Here is a 19043-nt window from a genome sequence, read left to right on the forward strand (position 1 = left end):
CGGCCACTCCAAGGGACGCATTTATGCTTTAGAGGGAGCAAGTGCTATCTCATTCTACCGCATGGCTGCGTCCCTTGGAGTGGCGGCGCGGGCCCATCGTGTAGAGGAGCCATAAAAGCAAATAGCTCTATAGAACGGAATCACGGGACCATTCGCAGAATTTATCAGAGCTAATAAATAATGATGATTCATTCCTGTTATTCCTCATTAGAGTCAGACTCGCAGAAGAATTTTCCATTTGTCACGATCTTGAGCGGCTACTTCCAGCTCTTTCCAGCCGAGTCCAGTTGAGCCTCCTTCTCAACTGATCGGCCTCCCCGACCGTCTACTGCCAGCCGAGCGCCAGCGGAGACCCTGCTTGGCCTGTTGGTTGTCCGGTCTACGGAGCACGAGCTAATAAATACTTATAATCAATCCAGAACGATATGAATCGAACGCAAGTGAATGATGAAATGATGGGCGACAGAGAGTATGGAAGAGATAGACATGCTGCGCCGACCTCAAGTGAATGGGACAAGGGCAAGAGAATTATGATGATGACGAATCGATCCAGAACTTAGGTAATTCAGGAGGAGGCGGAGAGGGCGTTGGACGGAAGACCAGCGTTGGCCCTTCTGGGCTAATACCATGGTACCATGGTCTAATATTACTTGTTATGATAGTGTTGTAATGTTATGTGTAAGTTTTTTTGTTCCTCTTTTTTGTCTCTTATTTTTTTGCCACGAATAAACTATTTCTATTTATTTCGTTAATGGTCTGGGAAGGACCGTATTTTTTTTTTTATGTTTATAAAAAATAATAATATCTTTGTTTAAAACAAGGTTTAAATCCTAGTCTCCCACACGCTCGGCCTAGCAGTGGGAACACAGCAAGTGCAATCCGGTCTAGTTCTTGGAGGACCCTCGAGAGAATACCCGTGTCGTGGGCCGACTATTGGATCCGGATATGTTAAGCTTGCTTCAAGACGACGCTATTCACAACTCATGCTTGTATGGACCAGTATTGGTTGGACTTTAGAGTACGCATTATATTCAATAGTCATTTTATATTAAGTGACTGTGTTGAAAATTCTGTGTAATTTTATCCAATTAAGCAAGCTGATGGTCTGGTGGGCAAAGGAAGCAACGTTAATCAACATTTTCAACACGGTAAAATTAAGTACCTGTTCCTCAAAATAAAACTGACGATGTGGTGCATACCTTTAGAATCTTGACTTGTACCAATGAGTTTCACGAAAATTATGTAGATAAAAAAAATTCCGCGGTTCCGCGGCCGGCTCCTTGACACTGCGGGGTTGCGAACTGCATCCGTAAGTATGTGTTTTTAGTTTTAAGATATATATATATATATATGTATGCTAGTTTTAAGGTATTTGTCTATGGGCCAATAGTTGCCTGAAAATAAATATTTTCATTTCATATATTACCTATAGTTAAGTAGTATAATGTATTGTAGCCATTAACGTTTTATGATTAGTAGACATGTTTTCTTATCTCTTCTAACTTTACACAGTTTTCTGACCTTTTTAAACGGGCCCGATTTGATCGGTCACCTTAGGTACAGGCGATTACATAACGTTTAGTAAATCACCTAGTTATGTAGGATAGCGAATGCTTTTGCAATTGAACACGTTATTCTAGACTCTAGAATCTAGAGTATCGGATACCTAACCGTCTATTGAATTTCCCTATTTGTGATAGCCGAGCTCAAGGCATGCAGCTCTGATTTACTTGGTACCGTGAGCTCAATGAGGAAAATCGAGATGTTGTCTTTTAAAAAACCGGGCAAGTGCGAGTCGAACTCGCGCACGAAGGGTTCCGCACCCTAATGCAAAAAAAAGCAAAAAAAAAAACGGTTACCCATCCAAGTACTGACCACTCCCGACGTTGCTTAAGTTTGGTCAAAAATCACGTTTGTTGTATGGGAGCCCCATTGAAATCTTTATTTTATTCTGTTTTTAGTATTTGTTGTTATAGCGGCAACAGAAATACATCATCTGTGAAAATTTCAACTGTCTAGCTATCACGGTTCGTGAGATACAGCCTGGTGACAGACGGACGGACGGACGGACGGACGGACAGCGAAGTCTTAGTAATAGGGTCCCGTTTTACCCTCTGGGTACGGAACCCTAAAAATTGTAAATGTGTAAATCCAAACTATGGACACCAAAGCTTCCGCCGGCTGCGTTTCAATGTGATAGACTGGGCTGGGTTAAAGGATGACTCACGCTAGACCGGGCCGTGGCCGGGCCGGAGCTTCCGGCGCGTCTTTTTCTATGGAAAGGACTATGTGATCACCGATTAGCCGTCAGAAAATGACATGTCGGGCGCCCCGGCCCGGGCTCGGCCCGATCTATCGTGAGTCATCCTTAAGTCTTTTCCTGATAGAGTAGTCAAATTTTACATTAATAACGCAAAGCGTGATGTCAAAAGCTTTATTTATGTTTTTCTGGTTTGTATAATTTTCTATTTTGTGTTTTTGCTTACGAATAAATTATTTCTATGCTATTCATTGGCTTATAAAACTGCAACAACAAAAATTGTCCGAAATTTTTGCAACTTTTTGCAAACCACACTTTATTTGCTTGCAAAACATATACACAGTTCTCCAGTTGTTTCTACTGAATACCTAAATAATAATAATAATAAGAAGGCGGTAATTTTGGACACGACGCGTATAGTAAGTCGATTCCTCACTCTGCGGCCCTGACCACCGGCAGCTTGGGCCCTGCCCCGCTGCCGGCGGCACCCTAGGTTAGGTTTTTTATAATGTGTTTATATGCATTTTTTTATTGTTTTGTAAGTGTTTTTATATTTTACTTTTATATTCATATTATAAATAACCTAACTTAAAACGAAAAATAAATAAAGAATAATTATAACACCATCACAGTCACATACAATGTCTGGGATTAATTAACTTAATCATTAATCAATAGGTTTCCGCAATGTGATCGATGGTGATAAAAATTTGATTACGAATGTAGATTCCGAAGCAATCTAACTATCTGAAGTTAACAAATACAATCATCATGATAACGTGATAGTCGGTACGTTAGTACCACCTTGAGTCAGTAAGGGAACGCATACTGGCTTCCATTGACAAGAATTCAGTTTAGAATTTAATAAAAATTAAGCTTGTAATATATTTAATACTCCTCGTTTACCTTACAAACAGTGCCTTAAGCGAAAAATTAAGATATGATAATTACACTGTGTTTAAAATTTACGTAGAAAATTCGGAACAAGTGAAACTACTGCGAGATCTTCAAGACACTGACTATCGGTTTGATTTCTGGACGCACCCGGTTCATCCGTCAAATTTCGTGCAAGTTATGGCCAGTCCGGACGATAGAGCTGATCTGCAGAAACTATTGACTGAAAATAATATGAATGCTGAAATCAGCATGAATAATGTGCAAGAGTAAGTAATATTTATAATGAGAAGGAATCAGTGTTTTCCGATTAGTTGCCAGCCAATTAGTAGAATAGAATCGTTTATTGCGAACCACGGTACATTGATACAGATTCAGATACAGATACAGAAATTCCGAATAAAGTTACTATTCTAGGTTTCTACAGATCCCCTTCCTTTAATTGTCCCACCAGCTTCTTCCGAGACCTAGATTGTGTCCTTAACTCACTTAGCCATGTCAATCAGGTAGTCCTGGCTGGCGATATAAACATTGATATTCTAGCCCAACGAGTTTATGCAACAGACTATCTTTGCTTACTTGCTGAACATGGTCTGTCACCCGCAATTACCTTACCTACGCGCCAAGAAGCCTGTTTGGATCACATATTTGTTAAGACTAACGCACTAGTTACTGGTTTAATCTGTGACTTCAACGTAACTGACCATAAAGCTGCAGCCATCGAAATAGCAATGCGTTCTTTTAGTTCTTTTAAGCCGAGCAGATTAAAAACCGTAATCGATTATGAAAGTGTCGCTCAGGAGCTCTCGGCAACAAATTGGCAAAATGTGTTGAATGAAGCGGATGTTAACGTGGCAACTAATTCCTTTGTGACCATTATTCGGAACGCCATCGATAATCACTCAAAACAAGTCAGGATTCCTAGATCCAAATTCACCTTGAAGCCGTGGATGACACCTGGTCTGTTCCGTTGTGTTCGGCAACGCGACAAATTGCATGCAAAAGCAAAGCGATTTCCGAATGATGCAGTCCTTCAACTCTCTTACAGCAGGTACAAAAATTTCTGCAACGATCTATTGAAAAAACTTAAGGAACAACATGAAAAATACGAACTCTCGACAAACTCCACCAATACAAGAAAGCTCTGGCAAACCGTTAAAAACATATGCAACATGAACAAGTCAAACACTCAACCCCACGCACTCATCTCCACACCAAACCCTGAGGAATCTTTAAGCAATTGTAACAGATTCTTTTCATCCGTGGGTCAAAATTTAGCTGAACAAATAATCACTCAAATAGGGGAAAGTGAGGTAAGTCTTGCCAATAAAGTTAAACCACTCGATGCCTCTAATATATCCTTCTTTATGCAGCCTACCGACTTCAGAGAAATTGAAATTATTATTATGCACCTAAAGGACCACAGTGCACCAGGCTTAGACGGGATTAGTAATAGACTCCTAAAATATATTATATATACCATCAGTGAGCCACTTACTCATATCTATAATCTTAGCCTTAGCTCAGGCTACTTCCCTGATCAATGGAAGACAGCTTCCGTTACCCCAATTCACAAAGCCGGAGCTAAAGACATTCCCGGAAACTACAGGCCCATATCCCTCCTCAGTGCATTTTCCAAAATTCTAGAAAAGCTCGTAAATTCAAGACTCGTTAAATACCTGGAAAACTTTGGTCTCCTATCTGATAGACAATTCGGCTTCCGACAGAACCGATCCACAGAAGACGCCACCTCCCTTCTAGTCAACCTTGTTTCTTCTTACTTAGATAGCAATTTAAAATGCATTGGCGTCTTCCTGGATCTTGCTAAGGCATTTGATTCGGTATCAATTCCGATTCTCCTCCGGAAACTGCAAAATATTGGTATACGTGGCGTCCCGCTGTCATGGTTTGAAAGCTATCTTTCTGGAAGGAGGCAGCAAGTTAAAATAGACTCACACAAAAGTCCAGAAGAGCCTATTAAATTCGGCGTTCCTCAAGGCAGCATTCTCGGCCCCACCCTTTTCAACAATTTATATCAACGATATTTTAAAACTCCATATTCCAAATTCTGAAGTAATCTGTTATGCTGACGACACCGTAATACTTTTCAATGACAAAAGCTGGGAAAGAGTTATCGCTACAGCAGAGCAAGGCATGAAAATTGCAGCGCATTGGTTTCGTACTAATCTCCTAACTCTAAACAGTGACAAAACCAAATTCATATGTTTCCATAAAACTGCATTATCGAAACCATCTTTTGACCCCAAGATAAAGATTCACCTATGTAATGACTCTTCCACTAACCATTGTGACTGCGATCATATCCAGCGTACACACGTCATTAAGTACCTGGGCTTATTAATAGATGAAAAACTAGATTTTAAACATCATATTCATAATCTCGCCGATAAAATCAGGAAATCCATTTTCATTTTTAAAAAGCTTCGCAGTTCGGCTTGCAAGCCTTTGATAAAAATGGTCTACACTGCGCTATGCCAACCAGTGATCAGTTATTGCATCACAGTGTGGGGTGGAGCACCCAAGACCACGATGCTGGAACTTGAAAGAGCCCAACGCTCCGTTTTAAAAGTAATGTTTAAGAAACCCTTTCGCTTTCCAACATCGGATCTCTATGCTGAAGCGAAGGTTCTTACCGTTCGTCAACTGTTTTTGCATAAAATAGTTGTGATCACCCATATATCATCTAAACACTTGGCTTGTTACAATTCGCTCCTTAAAAAGCGCATATTTAATCTACCGGTACCTAAAGTATCATCTGCATTTGCTAAACGTTTCGGGGACTACATAAAGGCAGCAACTTACAACGCCATTCTCAAGCACTGTGATTTAAAAGATAGCACTGCAAATGAGGCCAAAAACACTACCTATAAGCTACTTCAATCACTGAGTTACACAGAGACAGAAGCTATTTTACAAAGTGTCACTTCACTGTAATTTTTACCTTAGACTTAGACTAAGTTAATTGTTAATTTTTAGTTTTAAGTATATAATGTAAGTTTTAATGTTACTATGTTATGTGATATTAATAGTATGACCTGCACACGATAACGAAACTCTGTTATACAACTGTAATTGGTTCCCCGCGATACAGGTGTAACCTAGTGCGGGGGCCCCTGGTAACTATGTTTGTAACTGTTTTTAGAAATAAATTATTCTTATTCTTATTCTTAGATGTTACAAAATTTGTGGCGCCCTGGTATAATTATAATTAGTTACTAGAGACCATGCATGCATTGCGTGTCTTTGTGTAAAATAAGTAAATGTTTGTTCTTTATGAACCTACAATAGCAGCCAAACAAGCTTAATTGAACGTTATACGCGATTTCGTTAATGTTTAGATTATTGTATTATGTAGGTACAATATTTATTAACTAGGTATTTGTCTTATTTACTTACTAGATGATCCGGCGAACTTCATTTCACCTACCTATCTGATTTTTTTTAAGTCTTATTTTTTTCTTTCTTAAGAACCTCCATCTGACAATAACAAACACCAAAGAAATAATTAGCGAAATTGGTTCACCCGTTCATTCTCGTCCTATTTAACTTGACTTCAAACATATTTAAAATCAAGTTGTTGCGAACGCAACCTTTATTTGTATAATACAGTAACTAAACGCAGCCGTCGGGCTCGGCTAGTATTTGGAAGCTTTTTCTAAAGCACCAATAGGAGCGCTCCACATATTATGTATCGCGGCCAATTAGAGGCACCCAAATCTTAACCACTATTTTCGGACATTCAAATTATGCAAATCACTCTTTCATCAGCCTCCATACAATCACCACCACCACTTTTACATTTAACCGTTTAGTCAAGGAACCCTTGTAAAACCAGTACCTTTTGAAATTATAATAGTTCACTTCAAATCGAAGCTTTTTATTTGAGTCGTCGAGATCCTGACCTGCACGGCGGCTACATATGGTCCTTCGAAGCCTTCAAGACAAGGGAAGATTTGACCAACAACGGGTTCTTCGTGGAAGTGGACTTTGACCATACTTCAAAATCGTCTTCGTTGTCTTCAGTTTCTTCGGCTTAGGAAGAACACGCAACGGACGTCGAAAGCAAGGGGTCCCAGCGTCTACCGGCATAAGGGAGGCGTTCGTTGGACATCCACCACATCGAGGACTTCAGTTCCAGTACATCGCATCACCTGAATACGTAGGACTAGACAGAGTGAGTTCGTTCCAATTTCCTTCCATTTCCCTTCTATACCTATCTTTCTTGGAATTAAATAGCTCTATACGTATCAGGCACAAATAATTCATTTTCATACAAATCAATTGCTAAATACATTTAAAACCATAATTCATATCGATAAAATAGCTTAGCTTCATATAACTTCGCAGTTAAAATCTTATTACATATTAAAAAGCCGTCTCCATCGCTTATTATCAATCGCCTCAGTAACATAAAATTGCTAAATCATCACATTCCGCGCGCAGCTGCTTATCTACTCCGCTTCTTTTGTTCTCGTCAGTTGCATTTTAACTCGTTAGTGTTCACACATATTAGGTAATTGCATTTTTAAATTTACGTCTTAATCAATATGGCTGACACGTTAAAGGAGTTAGTTAGGAAACGTGGCAGTTTGAAAGCTAAATTAACTTTGTTTAACACATACATTAATGTGGCTAAAACGTGTGAACAATTAAGTGAGTTACAAATAACGGAGTTACAGTGTCGTTTAGATAAAATAGAATCGGTATACCCAGAGTTTGACGCTTTACAGATGGAGATTGAAGCGTTAACTGAGAAACCCGACGAGGCATATGCGGAGCGGGAGCAGTTTGAAAGCCAGTTCTTTGTGTTGGTTTCGACTGCTCGACTTCTTTTGACTCCTACGGTGCAGTCGAGCGGCGGTCGGCCCGGGCCCGGGTCCGCGGCTTCCACGTCGAGCGGCGCCGGCCGGCAGGACTTCGTTCGTCTGCCCAAGATTGATCTGCCTCACTTCCTGCCTGCCTTGGCTTTAGAGATACGTATATTTCACTTATTCATAATAATCCCGCTATCAATGACATAAGCAAATTTCACTATCTTCGTGCATCTTTAAAAAGCAGTGCCGCCCTTGTGATTCAAAGTCTTGATTTTAGCAGTGACAACTATCATAAAGCGTGGCAGTTAGTTTCTGAGCGGTATGATAACCCGCGCCTTTTAATTAACAATCACATCCAGGCCCTGTTTAATCTTGAACCGATGCAACACGAATCGAGCTCTTTATTACGTAACATGGTGGACGTAACTAATAAAAATTTGCGTGCGCTTGGCACCTTAGGGGAGCCCACCGACCATTGGGACACCTTAGTTATCTATATAATGTCTAAGAAGTTAGATCTAGTAACTAAGCGTGAGTGGGAAGAGCACAGGAACCTTTTAACAGGCTCGCCGACGTTGCAGCAATATATTACATTCTTAAATAACAGGGCTGACTTACTCGAATCTCTTGGTAATAATAACGTCAATAATAGCGGTTACAAGACATCGAAACATAAATTGCATTCACATAACGAGCCACAAAAAACACATAATTCTCTTACGGCTACAAAAAACAATGCTTATCGCAAACCTATTGTTTGCCCTTATTGTAAGCAAGATCATTTCTTATTTAATTGTGAATCTTTTCGTAAATTAGACATCGATAATAGGATAAAAAATGTAAACGGTTACTCAGTATGTAAGAATTGTCTTAGGCCGGGACACTTAGAAAAGCAATGTGTGTTATCTCATTGCAAATACTGCAAACTTAAACATAACACTCTTTTACATAAACATGTTGACAAAGAGTCTTCTAGCAGTGACGTTCCGGTGCCAGATGTTCATTTTAGCGGCAACATTCAAACTAAAGTGTTTAGCCCTACTAAGACTTCCGGACTACTGTCCACAGCGTTGGTGCACGTGAGTGACGCGAATGGAGTGCTTCGTGAGGCGCGTCTACTCCTGGACAACGGGTCTGCCACCAACTTCGTGACGCAGGATCTGTGCGGGCAGCTTGGGCTAGCGACACGCAGCGTGGGAGCCACGATCACAGGTATCAATGAGCAACTTTCACATTGTCCGGAGTCTTGTGACATTACAATTCATTCACTTCATAGTAACTATACGACGACCGTAAACTGCTACGTTGCCAACGTAATAAATACATCTATGCCGCCTTGTCGCATAGATCTTACCAACATACCTATTCCTGCCGACATCACATTGGCAGACCCATCATTTTATGAGCCTTCCGCTATCGATATTTTAGTCGGGGCGGAAATATTTTGGGACGTCTTAGGTACCGCGCGTATTAAGTTAGGTAAAAATAAACCTCAATTACGCGAATCATCTTTAGGTTGGCTCGTGTGTGGCTCCATACCTGCCTACAACAAAAACACAAACGAATCTTATTTTTGTTCGTTCATCACACATAATGATGACACTAATCTCACTCGTTTTTGGGAATTAGACTCGGTGTCTTCTACACATTGCATGTCTTATGAAGAGCAAGCGTGCGAAAAAAGTTTTTTAGAAAATACCATTCGCGATCAAGATGGCCGCTTCGTTGTGACATTACCTTTAAAAGAGTCACCGGAAGTACTTGGCGACTCATATCAAATGGCCCAGCGCCGTTTCTTGGCATTGGAGAAACGGCTCGCACGCGACGCTGCCTTCAAAACCTTATATTTTGATTTTATTCGCGAGTACATCGACTTAGGTCATATGAGCGAAAATCAATCATCATCATCATCATCTGCGCCATCAGAAAAAGCATTTTTCTTTCCACATCATGGAATTTTGCGCTCTAGCACAACTACTCGTACACGTTTAAGAGTCGTCTATGACGGTTCGGCTTCCACGACTAGCGGCAAATCCTTCAATGACATCCAAATGGTTGGCCCGACTGTTCAGGATGACCTTCTGTCAATCTTATTACGCTTCAGGCAACATAAGTATGTTGTCTCAAGTGACGTAGAAAAAATGTATCGAGCCATATTAGTACAGCCTTCTCAACGCTCGCTACAACAGATCATCTTTAGGTTCGATCCTTCTGATCCCTTAAAAACCTACAAATTGAACACCGTCACATACGGGACTGCGTGCGCACCTTACCTTGCAACTAAATGTCTTGTGTCTCTTGCCGATGACTGCCAGGACGCCCGAGTTAAACGCGCGATACAGCACGACTTTTACGTAGACGATTTTCTCAGTGGCAGCGACTCCGGAGAATCATTGGTTGAGATTAGTAAGGGTGTAGTCACAACGTTACAATCTGCAAAGTTTAACCTGCGTAAATGGCAATCAAATTGTCCTGACCTTTTAAAATCAATTCTTGAACATAAAGAGGATAACAGCAAAGCCCTCAACCTTGATAGCACGTCGCCTTGTAAAACCTTAGGTCTGTACTGGCAAACAGGAACAGACAAACTTCTATTTTCTATCGATATCAAAATTCCAAATAAAATCACAAAAAGAAATATCTTGTCTGTCATAAGTCAAGTGTTTGACCCACTAGGTCTCGTCGGGCCGTGTATAGTGGAAGCCAAAATCATATTGCAGCGTCTTTGGCTGTTAAAGTGCGAATGGGACTCTGAGCTCCCATTAGACATAAAAAATGAATTTCTATCTTTTGCATCGTCACTTACAAATTTAAATAAACTTATAATTGACCGCTGGGTATTCAGTGACTCACCCATAGAAGTTCAAGTACATATATTCACAGATGCGTCAGAGCGTGCATACGGCACCTCTGTCTATGTCAGGACTGTGGACGGTAGCGGAGCAGTTTGCGTTCGTCTTATAGCGTCAAAAAATAAGGTCTCCCCCCTTAAACCCTCCACAATCCCAAGGCTGGAGCTTTGCGGCGCGTTGCTTGGCGCAAGACTCTGGACAAAGGTCATTTCATCTCTGACCGTGAAGGTTGATCATAGTTACTTTTGGTCTGACTCTATGATCGTGCTGGGCTGGCTCGCAGGGCCATCTAATAGACTTAAACCGTTCGTTCGCAACCGTGTGAATGAAATTCAAGAGAGTACACGCGAACAAACATGGAACTATGTACCCTCAAAGCTGAACCCGGCAGATCTAGTGTCACGAGGAATGAAGGCTGATGACCTCAGCATGTCCACATTATGGTGGACCGGTCCAGACTTTTTACATCACTCCGTCATTCAATTTCCTACAACGCCTAATACAAACGCAGATAACCTACCAGAAGTGTCACTTCATATAAACATACAAACAAACATAAACGAAAATAACAATCTTATAACTAAACTTATCACTAACAATTCAAAACTTACAAAACTAATACATATCGTAGCATATATTTACAGATTTATACATAATTACAAAAATAAAAATAATAAAATTACATCAAATTTAACATACACAGAAATAAAATCAAGTAAAACTAAACTTCTACAACTGGCACAGCAGGAATCATTTCCTGAAGAGTACAAACTCTTATCTTTGGGCAAGCCCTTGCAGCCGAAAAGTAGGCTACTTTCGTTAACGCCCTTCTTAGACGATCAGAAATTAATACGTGTCGGTGGTCGTCTTAATAATGCTTACTATAGTTACGACGTTAAGCACCCAATCTTATTGTGCAGCAGGCATCACCTTACCAAACTGCTCTTTGATATGCAACATATGGCATTATTGCACGCCCCGCCTCAACTCTTACTAGCAAGCATTCGGCAAACATATTATCCGCTCGGCGGAAGAAACCTGGCGCGCCACTTAGTCCATAAATGCGTTCGCTGCATCAGGTTCAAGGCTAGGCCTCTTCAAATGTCTATGGGCAACTTACCTACCGATAGAACACAATTAGAATATCCCTTTTTACATACGGGAATGGATTTTGCCGGACCAGTGCTGATAGCTGACCGAAAGGGTAGGGGTAGCAAAACAATTAAATCATATATTTTAGTTTTTGTCTGTCTTTCAGTCAAGGCTCTTCACTTGGAACTTGTCACAAGTCTAACGACAGAGTCGTTCCTTGCTGCTCTCCGCCGCTTCATGAGTCGTCGGGGAAAGCCTCAAACTCTGTATTGCGACAATGGGACTTCGTTTGTCGGGGCATCAAACGAGCTCAGTAATTTCTTAAAAAATAATCACGATAAGCTGCAGTCAGGTATGGCAGAAAATCTTATTAACTTTAAATTTAGCCCGGCTTACTCACCTCACTTCGGCGGACTTTGGGAAGCCGCAGTAAAATCAACGTTTAATCAAGGAACCCTTGTAAAACCAGTACCTTTTGAAATTATAATAGTTCACTTCAAATCGAAGCTTTTTATTTGAGTCGTCGAGATCCTGACCTGCACGGCGGCTACACAAGTCAAATAGATATAATGTACAGTCAGCCAAGAAAATGGTCTACCACCAATGGTCAATGGTCATCTGATTGATAGAGTCGAAAAGTGGTAGACCACTTTCTTGGCTGACCGTACCTACTTAAGATCGCCTTAGAATCTGTAATTTATACAGAGAGCACAAAATAATATTTGCTTACTATTTCAGGTATATCGACAAGCAAACTATAAAACGTTACACAAGAAACAACATCGGAAGCATGACGTGGGACGCTTATTACAGTCTAGAGGACATCTACGCCTGGATCGACGACGTAGTCGCACAATTTCCCAACGTTGCCACTAAAGTAATCGGGGGTCAAACTTACGAAGGTCGAGAAATAGTTGGAATCAAAATCTCCCATGGAGAGGGCAAGAAAAATATCTTCATAGAAGGTGGAATTCATGCCAGAGAATGGATTTCGCCACCAACAGTTTGCTTCATTATTAATGAGTTGTTGACAAGTCCGGTACAGTCAGCAGCAGAAGTCGCTATACACTCCAGGTGCTCAAAGAGAGGTAAACGTTTAAACTGTCAAAAAGTTGTTGACTGTCATGGTAGCATTTACTTGTGAGCGCTCAACATGTCACAAATATCTAAACAGTCGCTATTCATTAATTTCTACACTTACACCAAATCATTGATACCTTAGCTGTCAAAACACCACTGGTATCTAAGCGGTCAAGGTGTCAAATATATCTGAACAATATGGAAAAATAGACGTTTAAAGGATACATGTATGGTCGTATATTGAATGAATAATAGCTATGCTAATTTCAGGTAAAGCGTTTTGACAATCATCGAAAGCAGTACAGTCTTGTCATCACATACATCTATCTCACGTTTTGCTCTTCAACCATTGACAGGGGCCTGTCAGTCAACTTACTGCAAACTATTTGATTTCAGTTTGATTTATATAAAAGAATCATCAAAACGAATGAGTGACACATAGCGAAAGCTAACTGAAGCCGAATTTAGAGCCAATTGTCAAGGCACATTGTGGTCCTGTTACTAAGGCGTTTTTTTTTTGGGTTTCATTTCTATTATTAATTTGTGGTATTATAATAATTTCGTAAAGTTTAGGTTTTTGAAGATATTTCACATGTAGCGTATGTACGACTTTCTAACAGGACGTTGTAGGTTTGAACCCGCAGTAAGCGTTCCTTAGACTACTCCTGTGCGGAATGCCATTTGATGTTTACTGCTAGGTTATACCTACTAACAATAAGTTCAAAGATATACAGTATGTATCAGAACGAAAGGCCAAAAAAGAGACCCATTAATGTTTAGGTCATACTGAACAACTTTTACTATGGGACCAACCCCGAAAACGCGGAAAAATAATTAGAAGTTTCATACATTTTCTGGCCCGATGTTGAAATTTTCTAAGGGAGAGTAATTTTTTTCCGGGGTTTCGGGGTTGGTTCTTGGCCTTTCGTTCTGATACAACTGTATATAACTCCGTATACTCTATCCTCTCTGCTAAGTTGTAAAAACAAAATTCGTCAATCCTATGGTCAACAGTTAGCATACTTATTACGTAGGTATATGCATGGCAGTGATGGTTTTATCGCATAGGTACATCTATAGAAGAGGAGGCACCGTTCTTGCGGATCATGAGTCCAGCCAACAAAATAAAGAGAGGAGTCATAGTTGGATATGCTTTACTGCCCGTGCTCCTCACGTGGGGCCACGGCTAGCCTCTATTACAAAGCCATAAGGTTTACATGTCAGATTGGGACAGTGAACGTGTTAAGTTTCAATTCTATTATTTTCTCCTTCCTTCTTTGATCGATTCGGACATCGTATTTTAGTACTATATAGTATAATTATTTTAGTACAATAAGCGGGCTAAATAAATATATTAACTATAACAATTATAATTAAATATAATATACTCTACGGTTTGGAAGAACGGTCGCCTATGACAGTTAAAATAAAAAACCGATCATTCTCGTAGAACCTAAGTACTTATTTATTGTCTAAGTTTGACACTTGACGATAAAATACTTCTTTAAGAAAGGAGGAGTCAATTCGTAGCTGCTACAGTATTTTTTTTAAAGTTAACCAGATAAAATGTTGATGCTTAGTTACTATTGAAATAACAACTGCTTAGCAACTGGTGGCACCCTGGTTGCTGACGTACGTGATTGGCAGTGAGTGTAGGTATTAATGACAGCAGCTTGAATTTGAGCGCTTAGTTACCACTGACGTTCTAACCGTTATTGTCATTGTGATTAAATAAGGGTGTATGTGTTAAAGAAAAACTCAGAAGTTAAGATATATGTGACGAACTGAAAGCCTACGCTAAAATGACAACTTAGATGTCCTTATTTTTGTGACGATTGAAGTGTATATGTTTTCTTGGACACCTTGCCCGCTCAGGTATATCTGCTTCTGACTGTACAAGAAAACATGGATGCTGCTAGAGATTTTGACTGGCACATTTTCCCTGTTACTAATCCTGACGGATACGTGTTTTCTTTTGAGAGTGTATGTATTTTTACTAAATTTTAATACGTACATGTAGGCTGATCTAGATGTAGGAAGCAGCCTAACATAACAAGGCATGCCGATTTTTGCATCCATACTATGAAGTCACAAGAAAAAAATATGGGAAATAATTTTGAACATTGATTGATTTTATATAGTTAAATATGAAGCAATGAGGCAATTAAAAAAAAGTAAATTTATAACATATCACTGTTAAAACGCTTGGAATGGGAGCGCGAATAAGCGGTGTTTAGTGCACCCATATAATGGTGTGAAGTACGAGTTTGCAGAGTCCAATTCATTAATGTATGTGTTCATTCACTGTAGAGGCATCCAAAAAGGATAAATAAAATGTTTTTTTTTTTCATTAATGTATGTGTTCATTCACTGTAGAGGCATCCAAAAAGGATAAATAAAATGTTTTTTTTTTTCATTAATGTATGTGTTCATTCACTGTAGAGGCATCCAAAAAGGATAAATAAAATGTTTTTTTTTATAGGAAAGGTTCTGGCGTAAGAACCGACGTGTCTTCAGCGAAGGCATCGGAGTCGATTTAAATCGAAACTGGAATAGCAACTGGTTGGGTACGTTTTTCCTAATTATTAGGTTCCCAACTAAACTAAGGATGCAGAATTTTGTACATTGACCTGCCGTTTTCTATCTCTATCGGATGTCTTGTAATATTTATTTGGGAGGGGACATTGCACGTAGAACCGATGGCCATTGGGGCGGAAAGGTTCTCGAGTGGCGACCACGTACCGGAAAGCACAGCGTGGGTAGACCCCCCACAAGGTAGACTGATGACCTGGTAAAGGTCATGGGAGTCTGCTGGATGGGGGTGGCGCAAGAGCGGTCATTGTGGCACTCTTTGGGGGAGGCTTATGTCCAGCAGTGGACTTTCTCTGGTTGATATGATGATGAATATTTATTTACTTATTCTTCTGCAGTACATGGTGCGAGCACCAGCCCAAGCTCCGACGTCTACGCTGGTCCTGGTCCATTCTCGGAGATAGAAATGGGGTCCATGGCCAGATACATGAGGGCAATTGGGGACCAAATGGAAATTTTCCTCACATTCCACTCCTATGGGCAAATGCTGCTGCTGCCTTTCGGGAACACATCTGCACCTCTGGCGAATTATAATGAAGCGGTAAGCTTACTCTTAGTTAAACTGACAAGTGCCTTACTATCGGGCCCGTGTTTCACCACACCTGCCATCGTTTTTTACCAACCCATAAATGTACAGTCAGCACCAGAAGTTGCTAGATGAAATCTAATGAATGCGTAGGTATACTAAATCAATGTGGAAATAAATTTCAGATGAACGTTGGTCGCCGTGCTATGGGTGCTCTGTCCGTCCGATACGGGACAGAATACGTCACAGGCAACATCGTAGAAGTTTTATGTGAGTATATGGTTTATTTGGTTTTGGTTTAATGTTAAATAAATGAAATGAAATGAAATTTATAACTTCTTTAATTGTAACACTACTAAAATGTCCACACCATGGTCTCACAGTTTTGTAGTGTCTTTGCTTGCGCCTTTATAGATGGCCTACTAGATCCTTCTTCTTTGTCCTCGCCTTGCCCCATTTCAGTTGGGGTCGGCTCTCCTAATCAATTTTCGCCAGGCCATTCTATCCTGGGTCGTCTGTGGATCTAATTGGGCTGACTTTAGATCTTGGTTTATTTTTAATGTCCACGTGTCTCGTATGTAAACCGTTTCAGACAAAGCCACAGGAGGGACCGACGAGTGGGTTAAGGAGCACCTTCACGTCCCAATAGTGTACTGCTACGAGCTTCGAGACCGGTTCCAATACGGTTTCCTCCTCCCACCAGGGCAGATCCTGCCCACGTGACTGGAGACCATGGACTCTGTCGTGGATATTATCCATCAGCTGAGGCGGTTTGGCGCCATGGCGAGCGCTGGAATGGCATTTAAAGCATCAATGATGCTGATTCTGGGAGTGGTTATGTCATTTTTTGTGTGAAAAGTGACTAAGGTGTGAGTGGCAAGGGTGGAAAAATACGTTGGCAAAGATTTTTTGGAAATATTTGTCTTACTTACCTACGCGCCTTTTACAAAATGTCATTAATAATTAAAACTACAATCATTTACCTAAAACAAAACGTATTATTTCCGAAATATTCTCCTTTGGCTTTGATACATATAAACGCATATGTCAAAATCATCAACAATATGCCGTAGAGTAAAATATTGTCTATTTACTTACGTATTTCGGCGCCACCTTGTAAGAAAGTTAAATCCATAACTAGTCCAGTTCTAGCGTGGCGAACATGAAATAATTTTGTATAATTTGTTGTAAAAAAATTAATCATAAAAAATATTGTTAGTTTAATTGGTTTCATTTACTTACTTAAATTATTACATGGCCATGTTGTTAGCATTTTATGGTAACATTCCATTTCTAACCGCAGCTGCACTACCGGTACTGAACGCGTCGCTGTCATTGTCAATTTCCATAGTAAAATTGACAGTAATGCAGCTGCGGTTAGAAATGGAATGTTACCCTTAAAGTGACATTCCATTTCCAACTGCAGCTGCAATACTGTTCATTTTACTATGGAAACGCGTCGCTGTCATTGTCAATTTCCATAGTAATATGAACAGTATTGCAGCTGCAGTTGGAAATGGAATGTCACTCTTAGACTTTACAATTCAGACCGTGTCAAAGTGCGCTGCGCGCAGTGTCATATTAATATGGAAACACAGGCCACATAAGATCAGTATCAGATGATCTTAAATACATCCTTAATGTGCAGACATAGGATTGTCGGGGACAATATTAAATGACAGGTAGAGGGTTCCTATATCGACAAACCAAATTATATGCACAAAATATGTATGCCCAGTACAAATTTCAAGAAAATTCATCATCATCATCATCTCAGCCATAAGACGTCCACTGCTGAACATAGGCCTCCCCCTTTTGGGGGGTGTATGCCATAATCGCCACGCTTGGCAGGCGGGTTGGCGATCGCAGTCGAGTACACCGAATTTGAGGGACGCTGCTGCCCGCTGCTGAAATTTCAAGAAAATTACCTACTAGGTATAGTTCCTAACTAAAATTATGGAAGCAAAACTTACTTTAGCTAAGTCTCTTCACTCTACGTTTGGCATTTTTTTCGTGTGCCACAATGTGCCATTTATGTTAATACAGTTCATTATTATAGTAAAATACCGTAATAAAACACGACAGTTTCATGCCATATTTCCCGCAAAACGTCTTTTACAACGACAATGGCGATATCTCGAGTAATATAGAGTACACTAAATTCCGGCTTAGTGATTCAGGAAGCAGACCCGCTGGGTTCACGGACACAGATTTATTAGAGTCCACTGCAGCGACGCACACGGTTATTAATGGCTCATGTGAACGTGTTTAATAATTTGTGAGAAATTTGAATTTTTATTAGCGTAGTATATTATCCGTAAGTAGGTTATGTTAGCTCTGTGGAACATTTTAAAGATAAAGTAAAAAGTAGAAAAACTCTGCGACATAATTTTCGAGGTGAAACCAAAGAGAATTTGAAATAGAGTCAAAGTCAAAGTAAATTATGTAGCCACAGTAATTTACTGTCATCTTTCGATATAAGATTAAAACTGAGCTTTTATCTTTATTCTTTCACCGATATGTGCTACTTAATTTCCTAAATATCGAAATTAACGCCATCTACTCGACAGTAGGCCAAAGGTATGGTACAATCTTTTCGAGCTTTGTTGGTACCATGACTTTTGGGCTACAGTCGAGTAGATGGCGTTAATTTCAATATTTAACAAATTAACACATATCAGTGAAAGAATATGGATCAAAGTTAAATGGCGTTCTAACAGTTTCAATCTTCTGTCGAAAGCTGGCAGTAAATGTACTGTGGCTACATAATTTACCATGATAGTAACTCTCTATACACTCTTTTCTCTTTGGTGAAACTTAGTCATCAATGAATAATTTCCAAAAATCTTTTTTTTTAAAGAACGTAAGTGTCGCGAACATTTATTTTTTTAAAACCCCGAAATAGCCCAATA

The 19043-nt window shown here is 40.0% G+C and overlaps 1 pseudogene; it reads left to right on the forward strand.

Moving 5' to 3' along the window:
• Positions 1-471: 471 nt before the first annotated feature.
• On the forward strand, positions 472-16986 carry LOC134670845 (zinc carboxypeptidase-like; annotated as a pseudogene).
• The last annotated feature ends 2057 nt before the right edge of the window (positions 16987-19043 follow it).

Source organism: Cydia fagiglandana, chromosome 14 (genome assembly GCF_963556715.1).
Source record: "Cydia fagiglandana chromosome 14, ilCydFagi1.1, whole genome shotgun sequence".
Classification (NCBI taxonomy): Eukaryota; Metazoa; Arthropoda; class Insecta; order Lepidoptera; family Tortricidae; genus Cydia; species Cydia fagiglandana.